This window comes from Hetaerina americana, unplaced genomic scaffold (assembly GCF_022747635.1).
Source record: "Hetaerina americana unplaced genomic scaffold, ioHetAmer1.1.p SCAF_4, whole genome shotgun sequence".
Classification (NCBI taxonomy): domain Eukaryota; kingdom Metazoa; phylum Arthropoda; class Insecta; order Odonata; family Calopterygidae; genus Hetaerina; species Hetaerina americana.
The window spans coordinates 57,606,720-57,619,432 of record NW_027286985.1 but is presented as its reverse complement, the minus strand read 5'-3'; positions in this window follow the sequence as shown (position 1 = coordinate 57,619,432).

The window sequence follows — 12,713 nt, the reverse complement described above, 5'->3', positions numbered from 1 at the left end:
CCTACTTTAGAATATGCTGCTAGTATGTATATGGAATCCTCATTAGGATGGATTGATTGCCGAATAAGATCGTGAGCGGCGTAGAGCAGTTAGATTTGTAAAGCGTCGTAATGATTAACTTGGAGGCGTATCTAAATTATTAGAGGAGCTAGGCGAGGAAACACTCACGGAGCAAAGATTTAATTAAAAATTCAATCTCTTGCATAAATTGGAAGGATGTCTCTTGCGTAATTATACCGAAAATATGTTATTACCCCATCGTACTCCAGTTGGAGATGTCATATCAGTAAAATTAGAGAGATTAAGTGTAGAACAGATAGAATTAAGATGTCAATTTTCCAATGAACGATTTGGTATCAGACTAACGCTGTCCGACCGCGCAAGGGCAAAAGTATTTCGAGTCACAATTAGTCTGGTATGTAATAACCCCTTCAATACACCCTATCGATATCGGCACAGTACTACAAAAATAATAACTAATCGCTGCCAAAAGTAGCAGCAAGTAATCTTGACGTACGTCTTACACAGTGCAAGTGAAGCAGGAGGCAACGCCCTCTCATCGCACTCCTGTCCAGTAAAGCAATGGCTACATACAGGAGAGGAGGGAGGGAGCGGTATGGAGTGAGTTTGAGGCCGTAGAGTAAGAGGATTAGAAGGCTCGGAGGGGCCGGGAGGGTCCATCGGCAACTCCGTCTCGTCGAGGGTACGGCAAAGCTTTCAAGGCTGGTCTTCCTCCACCCTCTGCGTTATTTCTTCATTTTTAATTTTTTGGTCCTTGGAGGCGTCACTTACTACCCTGCCTTTATCCACACACACACCTCCCACAGGATCACGAAATCTTTCCGTATTGATATTGTATGAGCTTTATCGTGGGGCCAACGGTTTCTGTGTGGTCTGAAAGAGAAATTGAGAAGGGTGGAGAAATTGAGAGGTGCCGCTGAGATGAGGGTTAAAGCCATTGCCGAGAGAGAATTTTTGATACTCGTCCAATTGGTGCTTGTTCCATTTTGTGAAGAGAAATTATTCCATGGGTGTCATTGAGAGTGTGCTACTACTGGTTAGTACAACACTCGAGAGGAATCCATCCTTGGAAAAGGCGCAAAGGTTCCCTAATTGGTATGTATGTACTGTATCCGATGTAGTCGGAGAAAGAAGAAATTATATTTGGTAAAAATGATCATACAGCTCAGTGGAATGAAAATTTTCGTTCTGTCAATCTGACAATACGTACATAAGCACCCCGACAGGTAGCGGCGGAATCGGGTTGCTCAAGATTCACAAGTTTGGTGAGAAGAATTCCGGTAAACACATAAATTCGAAGAGACAAATATTATTCTTTTCCATAATCCCACGATTAACCTTTTTTGATTCCAGGAAACATTTCAAATACATTCTTCCATCATCATCCTCCTTTTTCCCTTGCACGCTTATCCGCTGTAATTTTATTTTTAAGCTTAAAATAAAAATCTTATTGATTGTATATTATTTACAATTTATTTTTAACAAAATTTTATAATACACTGCGTCATAGGAATAGTTTTTGGAGCGATTTGCCGGAGTTACACCATGTATCTCCGTCTTGTGTGCTACACGATTAAATAAGTGCAATGCTCTTTAGACCTGTTGATAAGATGATTTTTATTGCACAATTTAATGTTTCTAGCTCGTCCAAGGGTGATTTGTTATCGCGTCGTTAGGCGTCTTACCTTTCCACATTTTAATGCATCTCGAGGGGAACATCACATCAGGGATATTGTTTAGTCTGGCACTCTGGTACACCTACAGTTAAGGTGTGAAAATGGGCCCCGAAAATAAAATTTAATTTTGTAGTGGGTGAATTTCCTGGTTGGTATCCGGAATCTGCTTTAGCCTGGAAAAGTAGTCGGGATATCCGCGTTCCTCTTCCAGCCAGTTCTTGTAATATTGGACAATTTCCACTCATCGTGTTTATCTTCTGTTCTTTCATTACGACTGATTTAGTAAACACGCTTTAGTAGAATGTGTTTTTAAATTAACTCGTTTGTTTATCACATTTCTGTTTTTAGGTTCAACATTTTACGACAGATTTGAAACTTCCGCTCCACATTATCATTGAGAAAAGAGCCTCTTTTTTACGTATACCTTATATTATCAAGGTAGAAAACGTTTCCAGATAACCCGCAAATTCAGACATCAAGAAGTAGTTTCATCATGCCTCGTAGTGCCGAGTGGTTATAGTGCTAAACTACTGATCTGAGGGTCCGGGTTCGATTACGTATAACGCATCTGGGCACCTTCAAGTTCACCAAAGTTGTGTGATTTTTCATTTACGATATCATCCTGGGAAATTGTAGAGACACGGTCGAATACAATAAATCAGTTTGAAGTTAATTACAGAATTTCAATTATTGAGATTGGAATGTTCAGCATATCAGTTTTGAATTTCAGAAGCGATAAAAAGGTGTGCATCTACTGTTTATTTTTTAGGGAATTATTTTAATTTTGTTGCCGTATAAATCAATTAATCTACATATTTGGAATGCTAATTTTCTGCCGATATTCTGGAAACTAGCCTCCCTTTCACGTATTTTAAGATGGAAAAGATATCGCAGAGAATCACAATAACTAGTTTGTAAAATCACGAAACTGCAAAATTCCACCTAGCATTCGTTTAGAAAGGTTCATGATAAAATTTCGTTACTGCTTTTAATACCTTGTCTCCCTGTATTTTTTCGCATAGTCTTTTCTCCTGCCTTTATTTTCTGCAAGGTACGAGTTGATGAAAATTGGGGTGCAATTAGAATTTGAATAACACACGCGACGATCGCATTTATTTTTTCGGAATGCAGTGCTATAGCTATTATAACTTAAAGATTTTATTTCGCCCATTTTTATGCGAATCATATTAAAATTGTCATCAATTTCATAAAAATATACAGTAAGTTATAATTTTTTATTAGCAAAATTATAGTCCTGTTCTAATACTGGAAAGAACCATCTCTTTTAGTAAACATGGAAGAGAATCCCATGCCAGGGAAGTCTATATGAACTCATAAAAGAGATTTAGTTTGCATCTTTCATGTGTCATTTCGATTTTATGAGTGATAATAGCGATGGTTTACATTATATTCTTTTTCGGAAATAGATGAGAAACTGATTGTCCGAGTGCAAAGGCCCGAAAATGGATATTCCTGGGGCCCAGGAATGGCTAAGAATGGGAAATGGTAGAAGAAAGGATGAGGAGGAGAGAAGAAATTTAGGGATATAGGACGAAGTGGGTGCGAGAGACTGTCGCAAGGAGAAAGCACAGCACTTCGGACGTTCCCTCAACTCTCGGAGGACCGTAAAATCTCTCCATTCTTGCGACTTTTATTTCCACAAGATGGTCTTTTAATGCATCGGCAAAATTTTGACATTTAAAATGCTTTTGTTCAGTGATTACCTTGACTATGCTAATGAGTCACAGTTGGGGATTTTCCTCAGAAAACCCGCGCATACTCATCTATTATCCAACAGTAGATAATGTGTAAGCGTTTTCGGTATTACATAAATATTTATGTTTGACTTCTTATGTTGGTATATTTCTTAAAGAAGTTCATTTATTCTTCAGGTTGGATATATCATTCAAATTATTTAATTCAGTCATGAACCGAGACTGCGATTTTCCTTTGACAAAAATTGCTTCCAAGTTGCAAAGTCACTAAAATATTGAGCCGCGTAGGAGGAAAGTCAATGCTGTTCAATTTTTAGCACCACCATATTACCTCAAATGAATTACTAAAAATAAATAGATATTAAAAATGAAAAAGCCTTAAATCCATGTTAGCAGAGTTTATAAGAGACTCGAAACCGTTTTAACCCCAAAGAAATTTGTATTGTAAACCAATAACTCTCTGACAAGCAGTTCGAATTCTGGCCGAATTCTACTGAGCTCATTTTTTCTTTTACTCTCCACTATCATGAGTCAACTTTTTAGAACAAGATCTTAGCTTAAAACTGTAAGTTTCAAAGTAACATTAAAGCTGAAAGTATGCGGATTTCTTGGCACCGTTAATGTTAGAAAGTGCATATATAAGATAATTGATGCTTTACACGTGAAAGCTAAATTATCAGCTTCAGAATAGAAAAAAAAAGCTTATATGAACTATTTGATTGCCATTATAAGAAATTATAATAGTTGTACAATATAAAAGTCGGAACATAAAATTTATTTCTTATTGGAAGTATCAAGTTGCGGAATTTTCTTTGAGCCAAACGTAGAAGATATTTCATTAAGACAAAATGCCTTTTTAAAGGTCGAAAGCTCTTTTAAAACGGCCATGTTTAACATTGATTCTCGTGAGGCATACGAGTAAATGTTTAAATTGAAGTTCATAAGTGGTTTGAAACATCGTTATCTTCCACTTCTTCGTCAGTTTGAGTTGGCGCGCACTAGCAGGAAGGGCATCCCATCGGAATGTTAAACAAGATATTAGTGCCCTTAGCTGACTCTGCCATGCGTTCAATAGGATCCTTATCGCTGTCCCCCCCCCCTCGTGAGGGTGGAAGATTATAACCTTATCTTCTTTCTGGCATTCGCAATTGGAAAGGGATTGCCCTAGCATTAAGGAAAATTGAGTATCGCTCCTTCAGAAGGATTTGGTTTGATAGAATTCGTCCAATGTACCTCATTGTCCACAGACCTATCCCTCTAACTAAATCGGGGAAGTGCATGACCGTCCTGTATATGAAGCGGCGGTGATCCTGGGTTTGAACCAACCAACTTCCTCGTCGACTCCCGTCTTTTCCCTAGCATACTATGTATTCATCGCCCCACGAAATTCCTATTCTGTCTTGTCGGCGGCGGTAAATTTGTTCCCCTCTCGAGAATTCCAAGATCGCAGTCTACCTTTCCTAGCCAATCCATTGTTCGCTCGACTAGTTTAGTTGCTTTCTTACTCTCAAATTCTGAAATGCTGCTCTCTCGTTGGACAACCTCGTCCAAGGTCTTCCAAGAGAGAGGAAATATATCGTATACAATTACCGTCTTAAGCGTGGAAATATTCAATTACCGTCACCAAATGCTTTATGATACGTAACCTTGGGAAAACAAGTTTCTTGGTTGCTTGTGCGGACGGGCTTGAAAACACTTAAGTCTTTAAGCCAGATAGGATAAATTGAATTTATGCCTGCAAGTAGGACTTAGAAATACTCTGTTTATGGCTGTTTTCAATGGGGTAACGTGCGCCTAATGAAAACGATCAGCGAGAAAGGAATAGCTGAGATTGAAGTGACACTATTAATTCGTTTTCAACCGAAATTGCCCTATGAAAAATACAAATTTTTCAAACGCATTTGGATTTCTTCAATTCTCGAGATGAATTGGAATCAAAGAATTCTTCTATTCAAAGTTTACAATTTTAATGGTGAAAATGGAATATTTCAATCATTGTTCAACTAGTGCTCATTTTCTTAACGAATTTGACTGATTGACTTTTACTATATCGTGTTAAACTTCCTCCAGTGGAACACAGCCTTATTGTATGAATAACTTTCAGTTTTGGCCTTTATGAGAGACTTAAGCCCAAAACTAAATAAACTGGACGTGGAACAGTATATAAGGTCCTAAAAGGGAGTCGTAATACACATTTGATGCTAGTCAGGTAGTGAAAGCTAGATAATGACAAACATGACGTGTCATAATACTGGTCCTCAGAAATTATATTTTTAATTTTTTCCCGACGGATAATTTTATTATTAAATTAAATGTAATCCACATATTCAATACTCGGGATTTGGAATTGGTGCCATTCAAATTCTTAGTATTTTTACTGAATCGAACATATCATGGGAAGCAATTAATAAAATATTGTTGGATCATTATGTCACATACACGAGTTTCCGGTTTGGATGCCTTCTCCAAATCTACCAAACAAAGATTCGTCAATCCTGATTACACTCTATATTCCTTCCTATCAGTGTTCTCACATATGGCTTCAGACATGCCTCTCCCCTTTCTGAACCTAAACTGACCATCCCCAAGATATCGTTTGTTTTCCTCTCATTGATGATCCTTAGTATCACATTACATGTATGTGAGATCAAATATTGTTCTATAGTCCTCACATGCGGTTGCCTTTCCCATTTTAGGAATGGGAACTAAAACTGACATGAGGAATTCTTCCGGCAAACTTCCTCTCACAAAATGCGAAGAATTAACCCAGAAAAATTCTTCCTTTTAAGTTTTCTTGAAACCTCGAGTAGTTCTATAGGGATGTTTTCTATATCCAACAACCTTACTTCATTTCAATTCCCTTAATGCCTCTTTCGATCTTGCCATCAAGAGTACCCGGCCGTAAATTATCTTCTCGTACGTCACATTCTCTTCCTACTACCTTGATCAAAAATTTCCCGGAATTTATTCAGAAAATTAAAAATACAAGTTTATTCATCTAAATCTATATTGTCCCCTTCAAAGTAATCCCCATCGACTGCAACACACTTATGCCAGCGCTTGATCCAATCCTCGAAACATTTTTTATATTCGGTTTTCGGTATGTCCATCAGTGCGTACTGCGATTTTTCCATTACTTCCTCTCGGCTGCTAAAACGCGTTCCCCGTAATGGTTTTTTAACTCGATTGAACAGAAAGAAGTCACAGGGAGCCAAATCAGGTGAATTCGGTGGCTGTTGGATGGTATTTGTTGCATTTTTCGTCAAAAAATTACGAATAATGATAGCACTGTGCGACGGTGCGTTATCATGGTGCAAAATCCACGAGTTTTCTGCCCACATTTCTGGTCTCTTTCGGCGAATTGCTTCACGCAAACGTCTCATAACGCCCAAATAATACTCTTTGTTTACTGTCTGGCCTTCTGGCAAAAATTCATGATGCACTACACCGTTGTAATCCATGAAAACCGTCAGCATTGCCTTCTTTTTTGACTGAAAACGACGTGGTTTTTTTGGTCTCGGCTCATTTGGTGAACGCCATTCACTTGCCTGATGTCTGGATTGCGTGTCGTACTCATAAACCCACGTCTCGTCTCCAGTAATGATCCCTTTGATGAATGTGGGTGGGATCGGATTCAGCCTCGCAAATCATGTCTTTTGCGACGTCAACACGGTCTCTTTTTTGCATGAAATTGAGGTCTTTTGGCATGCTACACGACGGAAACCCAAATCATTAACCACAATGTCTTGGGCGGATCCATAGGCAATGTTCAAGTCCTCCGCTATTTCTCTGATGGTTAATTTGCGGTTATTGACCAACATTTCTTTTACTTTATCAATTTTTTCACCGACTTTCGATGTCGATGGTCTGCCACTGCGTTCATCATCTTCGATTGACTCACGACCACTTCTGAACCGCTCGTGCCACTGGTAAACGACCGTTTTTTTAGAGAATCGTTGCCGAAACACTTTTCCAACATTTCCAACGTCCGTGCGCCACTAAATCCGTTTTTTACGCAAAATTTAATACAAGTTTGTTGTTGCAAATTTAAATCCATTTCTGAAATTGTAAAAAATCGCCAACACACACAGAGATAGATGTACTCTTGGCTACGTAACTTTTGCAAATGTCAAGTTATGACACTAAGATTTAAAGGGAATATCAACAACAGATGTACCAATTTAACAAAAAAAACAGAACTCAAATCGGAACGATGGGAGCGCCACACGGTGGTTATTCCGGGAACTTTTTGATCAAGGTAGTATGTCTAAGCTTGCTGGCGGAAAGTCTTTACCATATAAGTGCTCAATGCATCATTCTATCTATCATGAATCTTTTCTAGTTCAAGTAATGATATTCCTATTTTACCTTTAGTTTTTTGCAAGCATTTTCTCTAGGATGGTGCTTTCACCTTTATTTACAGTGCACCAACTTCATCCTTCCTTTGTAAACTTTCCATATTCTCGCCCTGTCTTCCACCACGCTTCTTTTGTCCTGTTAGATTTCCGCCTCAGTGCGTTGTTCAACTCTTCATGCTTCCTTCTACCTTACTGAGTATAAATTCTTCCATTTCATTTTCTCATCTTACTTTCTAAGTCATTTTGTTGGTAATCCATTGCTATTTGTCTTTTCCTATTAATTGCTCCCGTTATTTTGTTGGTAACTCTCGATATACTTTTTTGAATCTCCCCAAGTTTATTCTACTGTACTGGTTCATTGTCCTCACTCATTTTTTCTATTGCCTCCCGTGACATTTCGATTAGTTTTCATTTCCTCAATCGTCTTCCCGTTTTAACCTTTTGAATCTGAAGTAACATCAGTAGTGCTAAATCATGATCTTCATCCGCATCAGTCCCTGGGAAACGGTCCCACTGGGCGGTGACTTAATCACTTCGTTGCTAAATGTGTGCATAACCATTATATAGTCCAACTGACATCTTCCTGAATCACCAGGGGATTTTACAGGTATAAATGCGCCTATTTTGTTGCTGAGACTAAGTGACTTTTATCTTTAGTCTTCATCTCGCGGAGAACTATACTGGTTTCTTTCCACGGTGATTCCTTATTCCTAAACCATGATCCCTTTACTACTGACCCCCCTTCGCCTACTACCCTCAAATTCAAATCCCTCATGACTAATAAATGTTTCCTTCCAGGAACACCAGCAATTATTTCCTATTATTGATAGAGAAGATTGTTGGCAGAAATCCAAAAGAGGCTGGAAAGATGAACGCAGAAAATTGTAATCTACGAGGGTCATCCGGAAAGTAGTACCCGTTCGTGAAATAAAGACACAAAAGTAAATATTAACAAACATAAAAAATTTTATTTGAAAGAGGATACTTTAAACTACTTCTCAACATAATCTCCAAGCAAATTAAGGCATTTGTCATAACGTGTGACAAGTTTCTGTATTCCTGCTGCATAGTCCTTCGCCGCCAGCTCATTGAGATACGCGAGGGACCCATCTTGCACAAATTTTTGCATAATGCAGATGGTGTTTAACAATTTCATGAACAATTGTTCGAGAAACATTGGGAAAATGCTCACAGATGTCATCAATTGTGACGCGCCGATCGTTCCTCACGAATTCGTCAACTGAGCTCACCAGTTGGTCTGTAATGACAGACGGTCTCTCCGAACGCTCATCGTCGTGTGTGTTCCCCCTCCCCATGTTGAAGTTGCGACACCACCGCCGAACAGACGACTCGTCCATTACATTGTCTCCATACACCTCCTTTAATTGGCGATGAATATCACATGGGCGAACGTTTCTTGCATTGCGGAATTTAATCACTGCCCTCACTTCACAACTGGCGGCGTTCTCAATTTTTTTAAACATTGTAAACAATCACAGAAACAACACAGGCAATGCTAGCGTCACGCAACTTGGCTCAGAGAAGGCAGACAAGCCACTGAAGCTATCTGACCTCGTCCAGCGGCTACTCGCGTCGTCAGCACTTCATGCGGCACGAACGGGTACTACTTTCCGGATGACCCTCGTATATTCGGCAGTCCCCGAAGGAAGTGTAATAGGGCCGCTACTATTCTTAATATACATTAATGCCTTAGTCAGGCTCACAAGTTAGCAACCATAGATTCTTTGCAGACAAAGGGTGGTATACAGGGAAATTAGGAACCAACTAGATCGCGAGCTACTCCCGAGAGACTTAGACACAATATCGTATTGATGTAAGGAATAGGGCTTAGTACTAAACATAGGCAAATGCGCAGTTTTGAAATTTTGGAAAAAAGAAAGTGGCGATCAGGACATTTAGTATGAAATAGAGGGTTAGGTGCAAACTACGGCCGATCAAGTTAAATATTTGGGGAGTAGTTCTCACACCACGCCTTTCACGGGGAGCACATGTGGGGATAAAATACGGATCCGCTTTAAAGAAACTCCGGTTCATTAAACGGGTGGTGGGGAAATGTAATGAGAAAGCAAAAGAGAGGTGTAATTTTACTCTTGATATGCCTAGGTAATATGCCGCAATTATTTGGGATCCTTGGGAGAAAGTTTGGCAAAAAGAATTAGATTAAGTTCAGAGAAAATCTAACAAGATGCGAAGAGGACAAGCGAGTTTAACAATGACAATAAAGGAATTATTATGGCCCCACACTATTTAGGTATATGCATGCTGATGCATATCAGAGAATGGTTAAGATATATTATTAAATGAATTGAGTTAATTATTAATCGAAATATTACGTTCCAGTACGCTTGATCCGTTGAGGAGAGAGTAAATATTTCATTTACCACCATTGGTTATGATTCTGCTTAGAAAGTTGGAGTTTTTTGTTAAAATTACTTCAATTTCGTTTTTCACCAGATAATTTCCTTACGAATAAATCCACCACTCTGGTACATTAACGTGCGATTACTTGTCATACGTTCAGTCATTTTTTTTCTATCAGGAGCCAACGCGGTAATGATCAAAATTGCCCATTTCATTGGGGTTAATGCGCCACGAAAAAGTTCATCGCCTTATTTACTTAAATGCTTTTAGGCCTACGTCAACCGCTGTGGGTTTATCTCTTCAATAACATTATTATGGCGTGCTTAAGCCATAAAATGGGTGCATTGGACTGGAGAAAAATTTATTTCCCGTGCTGGTGATTACGTAATTTTCTTTCGGTTTGCCTCTTACGGGGAGATTTCAAGTTTAACTAGTCATTCTTTTATCTTTAGTCTGGCTACAACATACGGGCTTTCCATTACGGTTAAATAAAAATAGCTCTATCTTAGAGTTGTATTTCAGGATTCCTTAAACAGCTTAGAAAACTTGTTCACATATCGAAGGTTTACGTTTAGATTACAGTACTGAATTAATATTGGTAGTAAACATAGGTTACAGCGGTATTTTTTCAAAAACGTAATAGAATCCCTAGGAAACACGAGTAGAGGGGCTCGGCATTAGATTCATTCGAAAACTTAAAATGAGATTATTGGAGTAATTTGTATACGCCATAAGGTTATTCGATTGAATTGTAATTCATCCATTTATCATAATATCATGTATTATTGCTTTCTTTTTGTTTTCATTTGGGGTTCCGAAATGGAGGAACCTTCAAAATAAAATGAAGTAATGAACACAGAAATAACGTCGCGGAAATGAACTCTGCGAGAAGAGAGTTAATTAATAAAATCCAAATGTTAATGTCGTATTCGCAAGTCACTTTCATTTCATGCTTCAATATATTTCTGAGGTAGAAGCAAAGGGCACCATGGCTTTTTATGATAAAATACCTGTGTAACTTATAAACGGAGAAAAGGTAACGTTATCAAGTATTGTATTTTATCGGTAATTACATAAAATTTGAATTCATAGAAAATTTTCTTTTTTCCACTAAAATGTGAAGTGTATTAACTTAACATTGTACGTTTCAATACGCAACTGGCGTTCGCATTGCGCTTCAGCGCGCTATCGCAGTAATTGTACGTGTTTTAGGAGCTCATTTCCTAGGTATCTGGGCGGAAGTGATGATTAACCGTCATTTTCCTTTATCACATCAGTTCGTGATATAGTGCTTTCTAGAATGAGGTCGATTACCGGAAGGTGACCGGTGGTAAAGGCCACTTAAAGGTATGCTTACATTCTATTTATGCAGATCGAATTGATGCAGACTATTGTTAACAATAACTAAGTTAAAATTGTTTAGTTCCATATAGGTACAGTTCATTATCCTATTTATAGAATTAGTAGTATGGCTGAGCCCTACACACGGTTTATAAATCTCGAGGTAACTAGCTTTTATCCCCAGAATAATATATCCACAGGATAAATCAGTTTAGCATTTATCCAAAAGCAGCTGGAGGTTACGTACTCACCTCCGCACCCTAACTTTCACCAATAAATGAAGCACACTAGTTACGAAATTGATACACTGTGATTTCGGGTGGCCATTTGGAATTATTTGAACACTAATTTCTACTGGCTGGATTGCTATACGAGCAAATTTTACCTCACGCTGACGTCCCAAAAATCAATACATTATCTCCAGGAAAGTCATCATTTCCATCCTTTTTCGTCAGTTGCTTCGCAGATATGTAACTTATCTTGAAAACTCGCTTGTATCTTGAAAAACGGTTGTAGCTCAATAAGTGAATTCTTAAGTAACCCCAACTTGCCTAAAAAATATAAACTGCAATTAAATAATAATATAAAATATGAATTGTATTCAATATGATAATGTATTAACATACACACACAATATGCAATTAAAGTCAGAGATACCAAATAGAGGGGATCGGGATTGGTGCGGTAGCTATCGTACTGGCTTCCCACCCAGAGGGCGCGGGTTCAAATCCCGGCGGTGTTGAATATTTTTCAGAGGTATCTCGATCTGTACTTGAGGTGCTTTGTGGAGGGCATATTGAGTGAGTCCGTCGGATGGGACGTTAAGCTGCGGACCCCTTGGCGTCTTTCGTAAAGAATAGGCTAATGCCGACGCCGGGTTTCTCTCCACCCTTTCCATCCCCAATTGCGCAAATGACCTCAGCTGTCGGTCGCCTCTCCTAAATACTACAACCAAATTCTACTATGCTCTTTGTTGAACTGGTGTTCTGATTAGTCCATGAAGTTGCGCAACGGAGAGAGGATTTAAAGAGCGCTTGGGTAAACAGGAAATAAAAATGGTTACAAATGCCTCTGGCGATGTTTAATGAAGTTTACGCATACTGAACATAGTTAAATGCGCCCGCTTCAGCTTCTCGAGCGTATAGTACGTGACCTGTTCCACGTTTCGTATTATCGCGCCCGAATGCAGAAAGCTCGAGCCACCGAAGCACGCACCTTAC